This window comes from Ciconia boyciana, chromosome 13 (genome assembly GCF_034638445.1).
Source record: "Ciconia boyciana chromosome 13, ASM3463844v1, whole genome shotgun sequence".
NCBI lineage: Eukaryota > Metazoa > Chordata > Aves > Ciconiiformes > Ciconiidae > Ciconia > Ciconia boyciana.
In genome coordinates, this window is record NC_132946.1 from 11,603,110 (window position 1) to 11,624,184 (window position 21,075).

The window sequence follows — 21,075 nt, forward strand, 5'->3', positions numbered from 1 at the left end:
TGGATCCTCCTTCTTGAAGAGAGTAGTGACATTTACTTTCTTCTAGTCCTTGGGAACCTCTCCTGATCACCACGATCTTTCAAAGATAATAAATAGCTGCCTCGCAATGACATTAGCCGCTCCCTCAGCATTCATGGGTACAGCCTGTCAGGACCCATGGACTTGTGCATGTCCGATTTGTTTAAATGCTCCCTAACCTGATCCTCTTCCACCAAGGGTGAGTCTTCCTTGCTCCAGACTTTCTCAGTGGTCTCAGGGACCTGGGATTCCCAAAGGATGGTCTTACCAGTAAAGACTGAGGCAAAGAAGGTTACTGAGTACAGCAGGCTTTTCCATGTCCTTTGTCACGAGGGCCTTGGCCCTATGCAGCAGTGGGCCCATGTTTTCTCCTGTTTTCCTTCCACGCTGATATACTCGTAGAAGCCTTTCTGGTTGCCCTTCATGTCGCTCATCAGATTCAACTCTAGGTGGGCTTTGGCTTTCCTAACCCCATCCCTGCAAGTTTGGACAGTGTCTCTATTTTCTATTGGTCACCTGTGTCTGCCTCCATGTCTTGCATGCCTTTCCTTTATGGTTTAGTTTAGTCAGGAGCTCCTTGTTCATCCGTGCAGGCCTCCTGCTGTCTTTTCTTGATTTCCTGCTCACAGAAATGGACCATTCTTGAACTTGGAGGTGGTGATCTTTGAAAATGAGGCAGGGGAGCTGCTGGAAAAGAAAACACGTCCCAAACGTTAAATGCTGCCTCAGAAAATCACATTATAGCTCTGTGTCTGTCAAAGGTTTCCTGTCCTCCTTTCATTAAGTGAGGCACTTAAACCAAATTTTTCATAGCCATTCATTTCTTATTTTCTAGGTGTCTGTCTTGAGCTTAGGTTCTGATTGACAGAAATGCTGAGCACTACTTATTGCAGCTGAGATGAATAATGATTTGTAATTTGAACATGAAGAGCACAATAAAATTGTTCTAAACAGCATGTTCAGAGCATCTCAACAGTGCACCTCGAAGTTAGAGGATACTTTTGACCTTCATCTCTCTGTGCCTCAATTAAATGCCAGCCCTTATCTCGCAAGAGTTTGTGAAGTTAAATTAATTAGTCATTGTGAAGCCCTTGGAGACAGTAGTGATAAATGAGACAGAAAAGTCTATGTGGGAACTATTTCTCTTCTGAGACGGTTTGAATAGTGGGAAACAAATAAGAGTGGTGCCACACACAGCATAAAAAGTGTATCAGAAGGTGCTGAACAGCTTTTTGTGAGAACTGTTCACCCTTGGCACTTAAAAAGGCAAGGGTCCCATGGAAAATGTGCTGAGAGATTATGAAATGTGTATGCATGAAGAATACAAGTACAGGTACATGGGAAATCTTAAATTTTGGCATTTTCCAACTTTGAAATTATGATTTTGCAAACTTTGCAGTGTTTCTACATGTAGTTATGACTGTATTTTATACCTCAGCAGCACAGGTGGTGACATCAGAAGGTTGTTTGTCACAGCCCTTCAGTTTCTCTTTACTTTGTGACTCATATTTTTATTAATATGCTTTCATTATTAACACTCAGAAGTGTTTTCACTAATGAAACTACAAGAGTGTCTCTGGTAGTATTAGAAATAGTTTCATTAGAAAGAACACATTTCTTAGACACAATCCTGAACTTGGTATATAGTTAATTACCTATCCATGTTTTTCTCTGAAGTGAAATATATATCTTAAATGGTCTCTAATCACACATTTCACTCAGAGCTTACACTGTGTGCATATCTTGATTACTGAGAAAATAAGGTAAAGGAAAACATCTATATTGCAAGGAAAAATACGTATTTCATTTTCATTAACATAATGGAACACATTTTCTATAGAATTATGGTACTGTAACCACTGCAGCTTTCTCACATATTTTGTTACATTCCTTTATTTTCACAGGTTTAAAGCTTGGCTATAAGCCTAAGCTAGAAAATTAAAACATGAAGCCTCTCCCCTGTTATCTTTCAAAAATCAGATTCACTAGTGCCAAATTTTTAAGTTCCAACTACACAAAGTTTTCTTCTTTCTAAAAGATGGGACATGCACTTCTGATCCAATACTTGTGATTCAGACAGCAAAGTGAGAAACTTTTCTCCTATTCACTTCAAAGAGATTTAGATTTAATGAACTTCAAAACTGAGAATACAAGCCATTCGATAAAAATTTTGCTGTGGTTAAAACCCAGTTGAAACCATGGAGTCAGCATGGTTTTACAGCAAGCTGAGACTGAAACAAATGGGATGAGTCAGTGCCCTCATGCTGCTGGACCTCCAGTACTTAAGTCTGTCTAAACTTGTGTCTGTCCCTGACACTACTGTGAGGTTGTTCCACAACCTAACTTCTCTGCTATCTGGAAATCCGTTTTTAATTTATCTGTTGTCAGTTTACAAACAACTAGATTTGTGCTGTCCCTTCTTCCTCTGTGGTATTTATTTTGCAGATATATTTTCCAAGAGTAATCATATCTCCTCTCAGCCTTCTTTTGTTGAGCTAAATGAGCTAAACTGTTAAACTGCCTCTCACAGAATAGACTTCTTGTGCCTGTTCTTTTGGGAATGCCCTCTCTGCATTTCCCGTGTTTTGAATTCAACATTTCGATGTGACTGTCCAGAACAATAGCATAGAGAAAGTCTTTCAAATACTTTCCATAGCAACACTGGTATTTCCTCTTTTCCAGCTGCAAAACACTTCTTCTGTACTTACAAACACTGTACTACCTAGTAAAAGGCATGTTTTCCACAGCTGTGGCACGTGAAGGTTTACAGGTATCCTAAATCTAACACGCCCATATCTTTTTCCTCATCTGCTATTCCACAGAAGAGAAGACTGGGACAGTACCTTGAAGCAAAACTGTTAGGAACACAAACAATATGCAATGAAACTCTGAACCAGACCTAAATTCTTCTCACCAGAGTCAAAGCAACTCATTCTTTATTGCAAAAAGAGCAGAAAGGAGCACATAAACACATAACCTACAGGAATATTCTGTAAAATTCCTCTGAAAATGTATGATTACTGCCTAGTAATGCTACGAGCAAAATTGTAGAAATGAGCTTACAGAAAGCCAGTCACATTTCTGCTGAATGCATTGGAGGGGTAGGGAATGGTGGGGATGGAAGCAGGATTCAAGTTCCATTGCTTCTATTGAATTTTGGGATATCAGGAACACACGTAGTACAGCTCCTCAGGCAGCCTGGCAATACTCCAGCTCCCTGCTACGTCAGTCCCCCCTGAACATTGCCACCTGCCCCTCTGCCAGCAACCCTGGGTAGAAACTTGTGTGAATTACTTCTTGTGCCTGGAAGAGGCTGCATGACTAACTACATCCTTTCCCTGCGACCTTGCAATCACCACTATAGGAAGTTTACACTTTTCTTTTATCTCATTTATACACTGAAAACTATTACTCTGAATTGTGACAACTGTCAATTTTCACATAATCAAAGAAGGCTTGATGGAGCAGAAAAAATGAACATGTTTGCACTTGTGCTCGCTCCCCTCCGCCCCCTCTTGAGAAACAAATATTTAATTTGACCAGATTCTTTATGAGGGAAAAAGTGGTACTCAGAGGCAGCTGGAATCTGAACCTTCAAGTTTTAACTTGACAGTATAAAAAATAATTTTTCATTAAAGACAATAAGTATCTGGTTGATGTGTCAGGTACTTCACAGTCTGAGATACTGTTAAAAGTGTAACCATCCATGGAGGTTTCAAGAGGTATCTGTATATATGGCATGCTCCAGTTGATGACAGAAATAAATCTTTGACATACAATGTCAAAGGCAGAATTCTTCAGCCTACACAGACACAATGAAAAGCAGGATGATCCTAGGTGATATTTTTAAGTCTGTACCACTATTCAGGATTATGCAATCATTCATTCGACTTAAGAAAATGAGAGGTACAGAGATGAGAAGACCAAAGAAAGGGATGAGGCCTTCCCAGCTGCCTAGTTTATTAAAGGTACCAAAATATTGTCTGAAAAGGCGATACAATTAAAAGAACTAGAGAACAGTGAATTTAGTGAACCATGAAAAATATGACTGCTTCTTTCAAGCCCCATAGGTCTCTTTTAACAGCTGTGTGGAAGAATTTTCCTTTGTGGGGGCTTTTTACATTTTTTAATGAATCGTTACAATTATTTTTATTCTTGATAAAAACTACATGTCCTGTGGGCAGTAAGGGCACAATTCTGTCTTTGGGAAAGAATTCTAAATGTTCACACATTTCTTCTATGCAAAAAAAAAGAAAAAAATCACCTTTGCAAAAACATTTTGCTGCTGTCAACAGGTTTTAGTGAATTTTTTTTAAGTCATTGATGATTTTGCAGGTTAAATGCAGAAGTACTTTTTTAGTTTGCTCAGTCATGTTGTTGTTAGGGAGTGATGGGCAGCTGTGGATGCTGGCGGACCTGGACTGGGCACTGACATGGTGATACCAGGATGGCCATTTGATCGGGGGGGTGGTCCCATGGCACCCCAGGAAAACACACTGCTTGCCTCGCTCCCACTGGTGCAGAAGCAAGTTTTGCTTGTGTGATGTGGTCAGAGCGGTGGGTTTGGTTTATTGTCTTGCTCCAGCTATGGCAGCCAAGTGCAGGTCTGCCCAACAGATACCCCAGACTGCACCGATCCTATGGTTTGTGTACCTTGATATCCCTTTATCATTTCCCACCTTTTTACCACCCACTTCCTCTGCCCTAGTCTCCTCCACAACACCCACCTAATTACTTTTTTCCCCGTTGCTCCCAGTTTTGCTACATCCATCCCAAATTTGCCAATTCTGATACTATTACCTAGGTAATCTCGACCTTTTGTCGTCTTAGTGATGCAGTTACCTTGGTGCCTTGCAAGGTTACTCCCCCAAAGGTCTCCAGAACACCCCCCCAGTTATCTGTGAAGTTGGGCCTTCTGTTCCATTTTTCACAAAACTCCCCCTTAACCACCTGTGAAACCCAGCCATCCTGCACGGCGCTATCTGTAACTTTAGTCATTTTCTCACACTCGTGTCAATCATGTTCAGCACTTTCTCATGTAATGTCCAGTAATTTTCCACGTCCTGTTCCCCTACCTAACCTCAGGCCAGGGCTTAGTCAGTGGCTTAGTTATTTGCTCTAATGTTGATTCCCTAAAATAGGTCTTCCGTACTTTTTTTCTCCATCCTTCACTCAGTCCACATGGATCCTCGTCGATTTCCTTAATTTTCTAATCCCATTGCATCATTTACCTGTAAGCTTTTTCCTTACTTATCTTTCCCCCCACTCAGCTGATCCACTTGTTCCCTGGATTAGGGACATTACAGGGTGAATTCTTCTTTCTCTTCACCTCCTTCTATCAGCCTGTTAAAATCTGAAGACAGTTGCTGGCTTGAAAGAAATTTAGTTAACTGCAGAAAGACTGCAGCAAAGACAGGCGTCTTACTGTCAGGCAGAAGCAAATGGAAGTGCGTATCTCGAAAAGAGTGGTGTAGCACTAGTTCTTCCTAGTACACATTCGTAACCAACTCCCACCATCTATTCTTGAGTACACAAGTATGGACTCTGATGCAGAAGGATAACTGTATGCTTTTACATGCATATTACAGGGAAGTGATAGTACTGGCTTAAGACTAAAAAAATTATGTGTCCTTAAACTGAAGCACTTTGAAACCCCTTTTTTTCCATAAATTTCTAGAATTCATGGCTCTTTGAAGGATTTCAAGTTAGGAACCCAAAAACTGACATATCCAAAATAACTAGAAATTCTAAAGATTTGGTTAATAACAGTGAAATATTACAGACATATTCTTATGTACTCCCATCACAGTGTGGTACTGAGACAGATACAGCACTCTGCACTACAGCTTTTTGTCACTTCTTATTTACTGTCTACTCAAAGATAGATCCAAGCAGTGCCGTAACTCTCTGCTGTGCTGCGTTGAACATAGCACTCCAGCAGCAAGGAGAGGATCTGCAGAGTAGGAGGAGGCAACACAATGTGTTTGGAAGTAGATGTCATACTGATGGGACTACTTGGGTAATTAAAGTGAGCAGGGAAACTAAAGTGTTAATATAGGCATCAGGATGTCTCCAGTGAATTTGAGATCGTTATATTATGTTGGGATGAGGCTTGTCATTTTCCACTTTTCAGTGTTCCCCCTCAAATTGATACAGTATATACAAAGATTTGAGAAATTAATTATCCACATTTCATTAATGTCTCTTGGCTATAAGCACACATTTTGAAAGAAAAAAATTATAACCTTTGGATGGTCTGTAATGTTGTGGGTTTTGATGATTCAGAACTTTCAGTTGGTTTCATAGAACTGAAATCTCAACTTTACCTACAACGTTACATATACAACCATATATTTCATGTCTCCACACTGCCTAAATCTTCTTTTCTTGTTCTTGAACAACCGGTGCATTTTTTTTCCATTAGGTATGGATTTACCAGTGCAGCATGTACTCCTTTGTGTCATGTCGAAGCGGAGCAGCCATGAGATGGTTCTGCCTCTTATTCAGACAAGGCTGCATCCTACTCTGTCATTAATTACCCAGAGCTACAAGAGCATCCCCTTTTTAACTGCATATTCTGAACAAAACCACATTAAAAACCCCACACTAAATGCAAAGTAATGCTGTTCTCTCTTAAACATGCCTGGAATTTCACTACCATGAACTTTTTATAAATTCAAATCTCTTATTACTATCCCTTATTTACATTGGGTGGGGCGATAAACATGGAAATTAAAAAAGAGTAAAATAAATTTTATCATTTTATCTTCAGATTTACCAGCCCAAATCTGCCTCTCAGTTCTCCCAGCCTGCACAAGAGAAGGCAGCTGGTATAGTGAGGGAAATCTCCTGAATAGGATGGCTTCAATGTGAACAAATCCAGAGGCACCAAAAGCTTTAAAACTTCATGACAGCACAGTGTTCTCAGACACCTTTCATGGGAGCAACCACAGTATGGTGATGGAGATGGTTGTAGCTTTGTCAAAAGCAATCCTGTTTCTTCTCTGAAGTCAGCTAAAAGCTGGATCAGGAAACTCCAGAAAAATGGTTCATTGGTAGGCGGGAAAAGTGACATTAGCATTGAGTTAGGGGCCTTGGATGAAACAAACTGCCACCAGAGGTTATAAAGGACTGGAAGCTTTGATGTAGCTGGAGCAGGGCTCCTTTGTTTTCTGTTTGTAAAAAGCTCCCCTGTGGAGTTTTTGTTTGGGTTGTTAAAATCTGTTTAACTCAAAGAGCTGACAATAAGCACTTGGGAGCAAAACTGCCTCTTTGAAAGTCTTTTTCTGTTCAACTGCATTGGCCAGCCCAGCCAATTTATAGCTCTGTTAGCTCTCACTGCTCCAAAGGCTGCTTAAGCAAACAATTAAGCTTTGCTGATCACCCTGAGCACCAGAGTGGCAAAATATGCACTTTCTCTATAGCCTAGAAGACACCCAGAACAAAAACATTTTCTCACTCACTGTTCCCCATGCCATGGTATTAGGCAGCTCGAGGTTTCTGGTTTTAGTAGTCAAGGGCAAGCTATGCTTAGCAAGGACTTAATTTCTGATGTATCAGAGCCCTGCACTAAGAGCAAAGCAAGTATTAAAGGCAGGTATCATTTTACACTTAATGTTCCTTGAGTAAGGCCATCTCTGTTGAATGCCTAACACCGTCAGTTTTGATCACTGGTCAAGGTTGTTACATGTTACCCCCACACCAACTGATTTGATAAGTATTACTCATTATTTCCAAAATAAACTAATGTGGTCCCTGCCTCATGCTCACTGCATTGGCTGCCTCTTTCTTTTGCTGGGACCTAAATGATGGGCACAAATGACTGGCTCAGCACTGGCTGCATCTTGTGTATTTAATCCTGAAGCAGGAGAAAGGTTTAAATGCAGCATAGCAGCCAGAGAATATTTATCTGATAAAGTGGTCCTTGCAATCCAGGTGACCTGTGCGGTGGGATGCCTGCGTATCATGTCAGCTGTCAGACTGGACACCTCCAGCATGTGATTCAGCCTACAACCATGTGCCTGTGCCATCCCATTCCTACCTAAGGCAGCCTCGTAGAATAAGATTTGGGATGTCTGTACAAGCAGAAAAAATTTTGCTCCAAGGTGTATGCCACAGTGTGTATTATCAAAACTTACTAGATTGAAATAGTTCATAGATCAGGAATCTGTTGTGCTAGGTTCAACAACACAGAATTAAAAGATGGTCTGGAAAGTTTACTGTTTCTTCTGTTCTGAAAAGTCTTCTGGGGAACTGGTGAAATCTTTGCCTCTGTAAAACCAAAACAATTGAAAGATAAGCTCTATGAGAGCATCTGATTTTATATGGGAAAAATCTTTGAAAGAAAGGAAGCCAAACTTTGACAAGGTTTTAAACCAGTTCTAAACTTAATATTTAATAAATTCCATCTCTACTAGATTTTAGACTGTCTTTTTCTTTTGACCTGAGATATCCAGAATAGTATCATTCCAGCCAGGTCTCATGGCCTCTCCTCCACACTCTTCCCTACTCCAATTTACTCAGGTTGCTATGGCTAGAAAGTTGATGGGCACAGTGTAAAGAACAAGCATCTCCTACTTGCTTTGGTACCAGTACCACTTTTTTCCCCCTAAAAACAGTAACAGAAAGAAGTGATTGAGAGTGAACTTTCTATGCTGTAATTCTCTGCGTAAATGAGCAAAAGGGCCCTTTGAGTTTGTCTGTGTGCTCCAGTTCCCATACAGATTTGTAAGCATAGCTAACTGCTTTTACTCTCCTGACAGTTAAAGAACCTATTCCCACTGCAGAAGACACTGGATGGAAAGTCACTACATAGCAGTTGTTTGAGAAAAACAAAGAAGGAATTTTGCTTAATACAATTGTTTTATACTGCTTTCATCTACCAAGAATGGCAGCACTTTTTAGAACATTTGGAGAAGGCAGGAGGTGTTTTGTGGGAAGTAGTAATGAAAAATTCATGAAGGATTAAAAATAGTTGGATTTTTTGGGTTTAATTCAGAATCTCTTTATATTTCCCTTAGTTTCCTTCCCTATTTATATTGAATATAAACAAAGAACTTTTTCTAAAAAAGTTAGATGAATGGGAATGAACTAGAGTGAAATAAGAAATAAATCCAATAATTTCTAAAGTAGGTGGTTAAACTCTAGACCCTATATCTGTACCTACGTGTCAAAGTGGTATGGTTTGTCTAGATATTCAGACCATCCACAGATTTATCCACAGTTGAAAGGTATTTGTAAGTGATGAATTCCCTAAGAATCTGTCCATTTTCATTTTGCACCTGAGAAATGATGGGTTGAGACATTGTAGTTGCATTTAGCTTATCTGAACCTTTTGCTGAGCCTGCACTCCTCCTCTTTCACACTGCTTGAATAAAGTGTTCCTATAACACAGGGCTGTGGAGACTATAGGGAGAGGGACAGAGAAAACACAAGAACAGAGATAATGATGTTATTCTGAATTGTGTTATCTGGAATATCGCTTCAGCTGTAGCCCATGAGATGATACCAAGAGGAACACTAAACATGCAGTTCTCTAGTACAGGCACCCTAATGCACTCTTTTACAATTATTCCTCCCAATTTACCCAGGCATTTCCAAGCCTTCAAAAGACTGCAGAAATGAGGTAGCAAGAGAATAGAGAAAACACTGCCACTCCTTAAAGGCATGTAAAGCCCCTACAAGAAGACTGCCAATCCATTTTGAGCCAGGTTTACATGACGCCAGAGTACAGGGTGACAGGAAGATGTTTGAGGCGTAATTTCCAAACTGGTATGTCTTCCTATGGCTGTATCTGGGCTTCTGCATCATGTCCAGTGTGGTTAGGTCTCAGAGGAACTAAGCAAATGTGCCATCTTTTTTGTAACTTACTTCTGTTAAAATCAAGTTGTATTTGGTTACAGTGACCCAAACAAAAACTAGGTATTTGGTAGTTTCATATAAAGCTGAAATCAAAAGAAAACTTTCTATTTCTACCTTCAATTACTATTTGTCTGGTAACATGTTCAAGGATCTTTACAGACAGCTACAAAAAAAGAACCCTGACTTAGGATACTCTTTCAACCTCTAAATTTCAGAAAGGTTTCAGGGTTAATATTATTTTTGCTTGTTTTCTTTTTCTCACTATAAATACGATGAGCAGAAAGATGTTGCCATGGCGAGATTTTATAATGTACTTAAAAGCACTTGTTACAGTTATCTACCACAGAGCTACCTTCACTTATGCGTGAATTGGAAACATACGTGAAAAAGCACCCCAAAGAAGTAGATAGTCTACTGTCTCACATGTTTGCAATACTTATTTAGAGCACAGATGTCACAAGTATTTTAGCAGCCACTATATTATTTGGAGACCTCTACATTTACAGCCAGAAAGGGTTGAACAAAATGATTGAACAAAATCAATACACCTTACACCTAAAGTGTCATCATTATCTGAAGTCCAGCTTTGCATTAAGCTGAATTAGAGATTACAAATGAAAAATAACACAGAACTCTTGCAATCCAAGTTATCCATTGCTACACTATGTGCTTGAGGACCTTTTTGTGTAGACCCATGTGAAATGCAATGGTTTTGCTTTGAGCACTATTTTGCCACTGCAAAAGGCAGAGTTTTCACGAATTACTGAGGTATAGCATCATAGATCCTTCTCTCAGGAAAGCAATAGCCTGGGGGCCAGTGCTGCACTTTAGCTAAGTCTGTGCTGCTCTGAAAATAGTAGGCTCCTGAGCAGTTGCGGTGTTACCATGCTCTGCCTCCCGTACATTTGACTTTCTTACTGACATCTGGAAGCATACCTGCAGGCAGTGTGCCCAGGCACTGCTGGTGGCTTCCTTCTTCCCTTGGCATGCTCAAGCACGTGAGTCCCCAGCAAATTCTAATTTTCCTTGAGTCTGAATTTGAAGGCTCACTGTCTGCGTAGCTTTTAAGTCTGAGAAAATTCTGGAGCTCATCTTAAACAGATAACACAGGCCTGTGCCCTGGAATTTCTCCAAGAACTTTAGAGCACTTAAATCTCTGGCACACCTGTAACATGTCCATACTTCCAGTTTGTCTGGGATAGAGCTGAACAGCTCCCACTAGAGAGGATAAACTTTAATTAACATCTTTTTTAAACAAATGTTTTAAGCAGACAGAGTAAGGCTTTCTCACTAGCCCCAGAAGGAAATATAACCCATCCTGAGCTTATCGTTAGCTGAAACAAAATGTTGTACCATTCTGAATCCAGTTGGGAAAGGGAAACAAAGCTCAAAATAGTATTTTCAGAGCTGGATACAGTTATAGTCTGAAGAGGGCTGTGCAATTGCTTTTGTGTTCTGCGAGTGCTAGTGTGTGCCAAGCAGTGCTACTGGAAAGAATTAACTCCCTGAATTTCCAAAGAAGTGCCTCTTCTGAGGTTATGGACTCAGTTGTGCATCCACGTGAGATGGGGCAACAGCAGAAGGGAGCACTTCTTGCCCAGGCTACCTTTACCTGGGATAGTATTTTGCATAGGTTGGAGAGAAAGGAGTCACATTGATTTCCTTCCTTTCACCAGCACTAACTTGGCTCCACGTTGTCACAGTGAGGCAGCCAGCTAAAATGCTAAAGTACTGGAGGAAAAACCCTGCAGTAACCCACAGCCTTTCACTGCCAGAATCAGGGACTTCAAAAACTCCAGCAGAATTATGGTGATTTGTACAGAATTTATGTGGATGATGTATGGTGGCCCCCTGTATCAAACTAAAATCATGTGTATATACACACACACAGACAGACATATATACACACACACATGTAATATATTGTTATCTGCTTTATGATATATCATATTGTATATATACTTCCGGAATTTACTCAGATTTCAAAAGGTTACGTAGATTTTTGAAACCAGCATTTCAAATGTAAACACTGCACTACTGCTTTGAAAAAGTGAAAAACGTGTTAAACAGACTTTCAGGACCAACCTAAAACTGTAGCAGTTTTCTGATAACATTTCTAAGGTTGCCTGGTCTGTGTGCTGTATTTTAGAGTTCTGAAATAGTTGAATTAAAAAAAAATATCAAATCACTGGTTACAATCACTTTCAATACTTATGAATCATTTAGTTCAAAAGCAGGTACTCAGTTTGTGTTAATGACTGTATGGGATATACTTCCTGTGAAGATAAAACCTAAACACTAATTATCATTAATAACTGGTGTCATATAGTAAGGTTAACTATCCTCCAAAGGATTACAAGCAGGTGTAAATATTCCTGAATGCCTGTGATCAAATGTGGTTCCAGTCTGAAAGCGACAAGGATTGAACTGCTATTGCAGTCCAGTGACACGAGACAAAAACGTGCTCCAAAGTTAATAGCTAAAAAGAATAAAACTATAATTTTAGGGGTAGGGACTGTTTTATTTGTATATCGTGAATCTGTACAGATACAGTAAAGTCATCATATGTGAGTGTAACCATGCATACAAAGACAGCTACTACTATAGCTACATCCATAGGGGGATGTGGCTTTGCTGGTACAGTTCACTGGTACTTCCATACAAGAAGAGTTGCTTCTTTGTTTTGATAAAGCTTTTGGTTTCTACTTAATATTTAGCATTTGGAATCTGGATAATCACAAAATATTTCTATGATCATGCACTACGGCCTTTGGCCTTTCTTCTGCTGGAATCAGTGAGAACACTTGTGTGGACCACTCCTAAGAGTTCAAGGCATAGGATGAAGTCCTAAGAGATCAGCTGAGATTCTTCTATCAGACAAACACGAAACGTTGCATTTAATAACAATCTTCATCTAACATAAATGAAAGCACCAAATCTGCCTAGAAAAATGAGAGTCATTAATTCTTTTAGTTGTCGGAATATATGCATATACCATTAAGAAACCCCAAATGTATTTTGAAATATTGCCAGGACATCCACAGTTTGAGACACAACTTTCATCTTCTATCTTTTTACTGACAATAATGGAGTGGCAATCATTTTTGCATAGTATGGGAAAGACGTTATCTGTAGCAGATGTGTATAATAATTATTTGTTAAAAAACTTGCGCATGTCCCAATAAACTGTTTTGAACATTTAGTATAAAAATGTAGTATTGTGAACTTTGAGAAACAAAGGAGGTTCATGTCAAACCAGGGTCAAGAGTACTATCTGATATCATGCAGATAGACCACAATAGGAAGAATAGCAATAGCCCTTCCCTAAATTGTCCTAATTCACACAAATCCACTCTAGTTTTGATCCACAAAAAAAAAAAAAAAAGTTAAGGAAATGTGGCTTATAGCTGTGCATTGTTGAGTAATATTTTCAGGTCCAAACACCCTTTAACCCTTCCTGATTATTTGCAGCCTATGTTTGGTCTGAATAAATCCATTTATACAGTGCTATAGCAAAAAACAATAAATAAAAAATAAAGCAACAGGAAAATATTTTTAAAATTCCACCTGAACACACAAATACTAACTAGCAACAACAAGAAAATACAAACAAATAAATTAAAAAGAAAGAAAGAGGAAAGATAAAGCAACAACCATGGTTATGTAGAAGAAAACTATGCTCAGCAGGGTAGGAAGTTTTCAAAAGTTCAGAACTTTGTATTTCTTTATGAAATATGTATAAGCTGTAACAGCCCATTCCTCGCTACATGCAGCTGTATTTGAAGTATTAAACCGAGGATACTTTGGAGTTACGAGAGAATGGAAACAGTTAGAACAGATCTTCAAAAGTGTGAGTTGATATATTTTATTTATGGCCATGAGTCTCAGAATTGGCTGCACTGATTTTTTTTTTTCCAAAAATTTAAAATAAGTCACTTTTGAAAGGGAACCTTCCATACAGCAACAGAGTTCAGCAGTTTTAGTAGGCTGAAAGAGGGTCAGTCGAATTGCCATTACACCCCAAGCTGCACTGTGGTGGTTCAAACCAGCGCTGCAACGCCTAGCGCTGCTACACGCACCACCCGCCAGGTCTCACAGTCAGCCTGGAGATTTGCATGGTGTGTTAAACAGCCTCTTACTCTCATTTACAAACTGCCTTCAAATTATACCCTCTGTGTTCTGACTGCCAAAACCACTGAGGTAGTGAAATTCAATGACGGGTTAGGATTTAAACAGTCTGTAATTTTACTCTTATATTCCAACTTCCTACATAATCCCTCTAACACGTACTTGACAATGTACCTTTGTCAAACTGGCTGTGGGACCAGCTCCTCAGGAAGAGAAAGCATGACACAACCGACAAAAGGCGAAAGGACATGTCCGCGTGTTATGCTCAATAGCCGCTATTTAGCTCTCATGCTCTCTGTCCCTCTGGAGGAGAGATGGATGTGATACTCCGCAGTTTGTTCAAGATCCTTACTAACATGCTGTCTATGAAAGCCTTCCCTTCTGCTCGGTATGACAGGCTCTTTAATGTCTCTTTTTCCTCTGTTGTGGAAGAACAGCACCTATATGAGACCATGAAGACAAGAAATACCCCTGTGGAAATTATACTAGCAAAATGGAATATAAATATGTTCCACATTGCAAAATGCAAATCATATTTTAAGGTTACTGTACCGTTGTTTAAAACCAATAACCCCTTTAAAATAGACTATTGAAATAACCACGTATGTACATGCATTCAAACACATGCAGAAATAGACAGAAAAGAGAAACGCATTATATAGAAAGAAATAAACCACCCTATCTCACGCATTCACTTTTTTCAACTGCTTAGACTAAATCGAAACCATGAGACCTGACACATTATATAAAAGTATTTATGGATACACTATCTGTGCTCGCTGTGACGTACACGCACATTTTTGTACTCGTAATTTCTACACATATGCATTAGATGTGTGCCCTATTTTTATCCTGTCGTACAAGTAAGGGAAAAGATAATCACGAAGCCATTTCCCTGACAAACGAAACGGTGAAGACCAAAACATTATCTCTGCGGCCGTCCATCGCGCGTGCTACTGGGCAGGAACGGCAGTGTTTTTCAACATTGCCTTGTCTTTTTTTTTTTTTTTTGCACTGTTTTAGCAATTCCGAGGTATTTTTACAAGAGGCGAAACGGCACGTTTTTCCCCCCGTGTTGCTCCAGCGCGTTGCAGCCGTTTCCATGGCGACGGTGTGCGCGGTTGCCGTGGGGACGGCGCAGCCGGCGCTGGCTCCGCGCCGCCCGTGGCCGCCGCTGGGGCAGGGCCGGGGCGGGAGCCGCGTGCGGGGGGCGCACGCGCCCCCTGACGCCCGCCGTTTGCCGCGTGCGAGCGGTCTGGCCGCCGGTGAAGGGGGCTCTGCTTCCGAAGCGAGGTGCGTGCCCGCGGGCTCGTTCTGCAGGCGCAGGGGAGTTCCGGCTGCGCGGGGACGGGAGGCGTGACGAGATGGGCTGAATAGAAGCGTGGCGGGGATTCAGGATCGGCGCAGATTTCTGCGTTGAACGCCTTGCCCGCGTCTGTAGCATTGACTGACGTGAGGACGACAATGGGATGCCGCTACCCGCACTGGGCAAGTGAGCAAAAACACATTGAAGAGCGTTTCGAAAAGCAATAGTACTAGAATGTAGGCTGCGCTGCCGCAGCCCTTTCAAACCAAAGGCGGCGGCACGCTGTCTGCCACTGCTCACGCAGGGGCGCACCTCAGAATTAGTCTGTAGGGCAGCAATGCTCTCTCTGAGATGTCCCCCAAGAAGTACACCAGGCAAGTTAGCACGTGATTTTGTACAATGCACTAAATATTCGGTCTCTTACCAAACAGCTGCATAGAGAATCACATGATGCTGTCTTTGCCCTACGGTTTCTCTCTGCGAGCAGTTCCATTTCTTCCACTAAGTTTTAGTGGATAGTAAACTGTAGCTGGATGGAAAACTCTTGGGAAAGACATTACCAAATCAAATGCAATGAGCCTTCAAAATGGCTTGGGACTCCTAATTGCTCTGACAATACTTCTTCTGGTATTAGGATAAGTAATAACAACAGATTGGAAATGCTTTTGAGCAGAGCAAGGAAAAATAACTGCTGCAACGGAAATGGATAATGAATGCTGCACTAATAGAGGGTGTCTCAGCTGCCTCTTCTTGTGAAAGAAATTGTTATTATACAATTTCTCCTTCTTACCCAAATAGACTGATTCAAATAAGAATTTGCATTGGCTGACAATAATCAATATTTATGTCTCCAGCCTCCTTTACAGATGCCCCAGAGTAAAGTAGATAGATAATTTAACTCTTACTAAGAGCTACCAAGAAATTCCGTGAAATCCTTGCAAGTCATTATCAAATCAGGATTTTGCCAGCCTTCCAGCAACCTCCACTAAACCCGTCCTGAGTACTGGCATAGCTGCATGCTGTTGGAGAAGCATTAGAGTATTTATTTATTTTTTAATCCTTGCAAGCACCTCCCCAGCAGAATTTCTGGGATCTTCGCACTAATTCTATCATTTCCACTTTGCATGCAAGCTGTTCGCTACATGGTTTCCAAAACACACAAAAAGACTGTCCCTGTTAGAGGAGCTTGCAACTGAAAGGCAGATCATTTAATCTATCTTAGAGAAATCAACACTGGACAGTTTAGACACAGTTTGACTTTAATGTAATCCACTATGAAACAAGAGTCAAATTTATTCCTTATCATTAGAAAGCTCAGCACTACAATTGTATCTATATTTCTAAAGTTGGCGCTTTGTTTTCTGTCTCGTATTTTGGCTTTGACAAGCCAGCGTAGTTCTTAGAGCAACATTGCAGATGTCCTTTGTGCAACATGACCCAGTCTCAAACTCTTGCATTGCCTTTGGCAATCAACAGTGAAATAAATATATACATATGACTCAGTATTGTAACTGTGACTAGTATGCTAACCTCACTCATTCTTTCTGTCTGTCTATCGTAGTTATTTCTAGGGCACCACACTATCTGAATGCTAAAAATTGTCCTTGACAGGAGCTGAACCCACACATGCTCAGTTTCTGAAGAAGCAGTGTAATTTCTGGCACCAGAATGCCAGCTTTAATTAGGGAAGAATGAATCTCTTGAAATAAAATAATTGACCAGCATGGTAGCCCCACACTTGAAGTGGGCTTGAACCAAAACTTGGTTGCAGCCTTCACATTCTGGTAGTTGATCCAAATTTTTCATTTTTCCTCCCACCCCCAAAACTCATTTTTCCATTTTAGGATTAGGGAGGGGACCTAAAATACCATCAGATACATATTTCTGGCAGGTCTGAAACCAAGAAATACAGGAAATCTGAGGAGTAGTGGGCTGCAACCCATATTCTTTAAATTTTATATATCACTCCACATAATTGGGTACTTCCCTGGACATTTTTTAGATCCTCACATTAGTATTTCTTAGCAAATTTAAATTTGGGAATATGCTCAGAATCCTAACTTGTTTTATCTTTGAGAATAGCAAACACAGGAAAATAAAACAAATACCAAGTTTGGCAATAAAAATAATTGTTACTTTATATAGCATATTCCCCTAAGTTCAGATATGTTCATATCTGGATGATAATGGAAACATGAATGGAAAATGGGCAGAGGCTTGTGCTCTTATAATTTTAGTGTGCTCTAAAACCGGTTATGGGTGTGTCATTACAGAGGAAAATGACTTGGCTTCACAGACCTTGTCTTCACTGAAAAAATTATTTTTTTATTGCAGGGTTAAACATATTAAAGATTTTATGTGTTATAACATTACTGGAGAAGGCACACTTGTAGCAGGGGAGGTTAACACAGTATCTCCTGTTTGTTTTACAGCAGAAATGACATGTGCTTTGGTCATTTTCATGATGGGTTCGATGCTTAATTATTCTGTAGAAAAGGCACACCTTTTCCAGTTTATGCATAAATAAGTGCTGTCCTAATTTGCACATCTAGCAATCATTAAGGAGGAAATTTTGTGCAAATAAATTGGCATTTTATATACCCAATGTGGTAATTAATGTCACATCTATATCTACAGTGTGATGATTTTAAAAATAAGGACACACATTCTAAGTCATATTAAAGGAAAGCTAGTAATTTTGTTTACAATTTAAAACCACTGAGCAACTTTAAATACCCAGTTGGCTGTAGATATGGCCTCTTTCCCTAGACAACAGAGAGAGATGGAGTCCTTAAAACTTTGATTTGGAACTGGAGCCTTTTTTGGAACATATACGCTAGATGTCTAAAATGATTGCTTTGAAACTGCCCCAAATTTTAACCTGTGTTGCATGCTTCTCTTGTTATTTTGTAACCCTCCTCATAAAGTTCAGCCGGTATTGTTACAATGAAATAGCAGCAACAAGATGACTTATGAAACCATAGTTATTATGTTCTGATAAAATTTTTGAGAGACCGTAGGGAAATTTTTAGTTAATAATGCATACAAGTATAGCCTATGGAAAGAAAATCCAATTTTTGAGGTCGGGGCTAATAAACAGGCAGATGTGAATATAAGAGGAAAAAAGGAGCTTTTCTATATGCATCACAACATATTGCCTGATAACGATCTGAATTTTGATACAAATTGGCTTTCGTGCGTAATCAGGCGTGCAATCTTTGCATGCAATCCACACAGTATTGTATTGCTATTGCACTGATAAAGTACCTATGTACTACTTCATGCCTATACAGTGAACTAGGCTGAAATAAGTCCTGCCTTCTTTAACACCTCCAGGAAAGGCTACCCGTAGCCTTACCTAGCCATAGCCTCAGTTCAAGAGTATATGGATTGCTCTTCTCTAAATTTGGCATAAGACCAAAGCCCAGGGAAGCTGATGGGGTTACTTGTGCTGGTGCTAGTGGGCTTTTCTGTAGGTCCCAGGAGGAGGAACAGAATTAGAACAGACATAATTTACCTCCTTTTTTTCCCTTCCTAAGTTAGCTTCTTTTTCCAATTATATACAATAAACACCCTAGAATTTAACAAAATATATTCCAATACTGTTGAAAAAAACCTCTAAATGAGAAAGAATAACCAAAATTTTAAAAAGTTGCCAGTCAATAGTGAATGAAGTAAGTCCTCGGGAAGTGCTCTGGAGCCCTGCGGGCCAGGTTTTGTGTCAGGACCCACCCTAGAGGGAGCGTTACCAGCCGGCAGAACAGAAGAAACTCAAAGGGATAACAGAAAGTATTCACGGCACCAAATTTAAACATCACTCATACTGACATTCAAACACATCAAACATACTTATCTTTATAAAGGTTTGAATGCTTAATATCTTCTTATCAGGGAAAGAAACAAATTTCACCATTATATCAAATCGTATGCAGAACAACTCCAAACCCACTGGTCACAAGAACAGAATGAAAATCCCTTGTGTTTACGAAATAGTGTAAAATATTATGCTGAATTTTACTTTGCTGTGATGAATAATGGAAAATATATAGTTCTAAAAAATATTTAACAATTCTGATACATGCATACACCAAGAGCAGTACTATGTATAGCTCAGAATTCCAGATGCTGCAGGAAGAGCAGCTAAGCTACATTAGTCAGGACTATCCCACCCAGATCTTTAGGCAAAGCCACCGATCAGACGCAGTTGCTCGTGAAAATATTCCATTTCTAAAGAGGCTGCATAGACAGTAAAATGAAAATCAACATGAAACAATTACAGCATTAAAAATATACATTATTCACCAGGTTCCATTCTCTTAACAATGGTTATAAGGCAATCTGTGAAATAATGAGTAGTAAAGTAGCCAATATTTTTTTCAGCAGGGAAGCAATTGGTCCATGTGGCTCCGAGTGCCTTTCAGCACTTCTACTCCATATATTTAAAATTTCTTTTTTAAAAAACTGTGCAGCTTCCTCTGTTCTTCAGCAATGGAGACTGCATGATGAGTAAAATCATTGCTGATGGAACAATCTCAGCTATTACTTTAGCTATTTCTTCATAAATAGAAATTTGCCAATATTATTCTCTACTTGCATGCCCATTACATGAATGTGAAGAAGAAAGTCTTCTGACTTTCTCTCTAAAATTTTATTTTCAATTTGCCTAAATTCAGTATAAATGTGGAAGACGTTTTAATTACTGACAATCTGGAATTTGAAACAGCATGAGATGAGGAGTCAAGGAAAGATATAGAAGGGTGAAATGGTCAGAGAAAGGTAGAAAGAAAGATAACTTTATGTAAATATTACTGAAAGGGAAAAGAAGAAATCAAACAAAATTACTAAGCAAGATGCTTCCAGATTTGAATAATGTACAGGGAAGAATTAGCAACAGTCCCGTTACTTTGTTACTAAATTAGTTTAGATAATATTTTTATGCCAATTACATCACCCTATAAGCAACAGGGTTTTTTCAGAGGACCCACAGTCTCCAGTCAGTATTTATTCCAGTTGACATTAGGCTGATCTACTCACAGCGAATGACATAATAGATCAAAGGAAAAAATACAAACACAAACCCCAAGAAATCCAACCTAAATCAACCTCCCACTGCCCAAAGAACAGTTCTGGCAATGGAAAGTCTCTTGCACAAGGCTGGTAGAAACAGATGCAGCCAAGCAGTCCTACTGCAGAAGCACATCAGAGGCAGAGCTTCAAAATGCAGCTGAGGTTTGCAGCTTGTAGCACAGATGCAGGGGGCTGCCATGGCCTGGGGAAAAAGTTGAGCGCTAATTTATATCACCTGCATGACCGGCAGTCATCTCCAACACACACAGATCAGGTTGCAATAGAGCATACTGTTTTTTCATCTCGCTCAGCAGCCTCCTGGATTGGAAGAGGGGGTGAGCATTGTGGTTTCTCACTTGCCTATTGGAGAGGAGTAACCCCTCTAGAGAATTCTGCTGCAGCAGCTTAGCAATAGATAGATCTTAATTTTTCTCAGGGTTTAAATGAGAAGACATAAAGTGAACATTGTTCTTCTGGTGAAATAATAAGATTAATTTTCCAGTTCATACAGAAGGTTTTGAAACAATAGTAAGAAACGTATGAGAACAAGGGATTCATTAACAGAAAGTGCGTGGAGGTTCTGACATTATCAGACATTTAACTGAGCAGTTCCCCAAACTTCCCAATGCCATCAGCCAGATGTGGCAGCCCAGCATTTCTGGCAGCACCCTTTGTAACTTTTGCACTTGAAAACT

The 21,075-nt window shown here is 39.8% G+C and overlaps 1 protein-coding gene across 1 annotated transcript in view; it reads left to right on the forward strand.

Annotated features, from left to right (window-relative positions):
* The window catches only part of SHISA9 (shisa family member 9), a 191,040-nt gene that overhangs the window by 61,213 nt on the left and 108,752 nt on the right, over positions 1 to 21,075 (forward strand).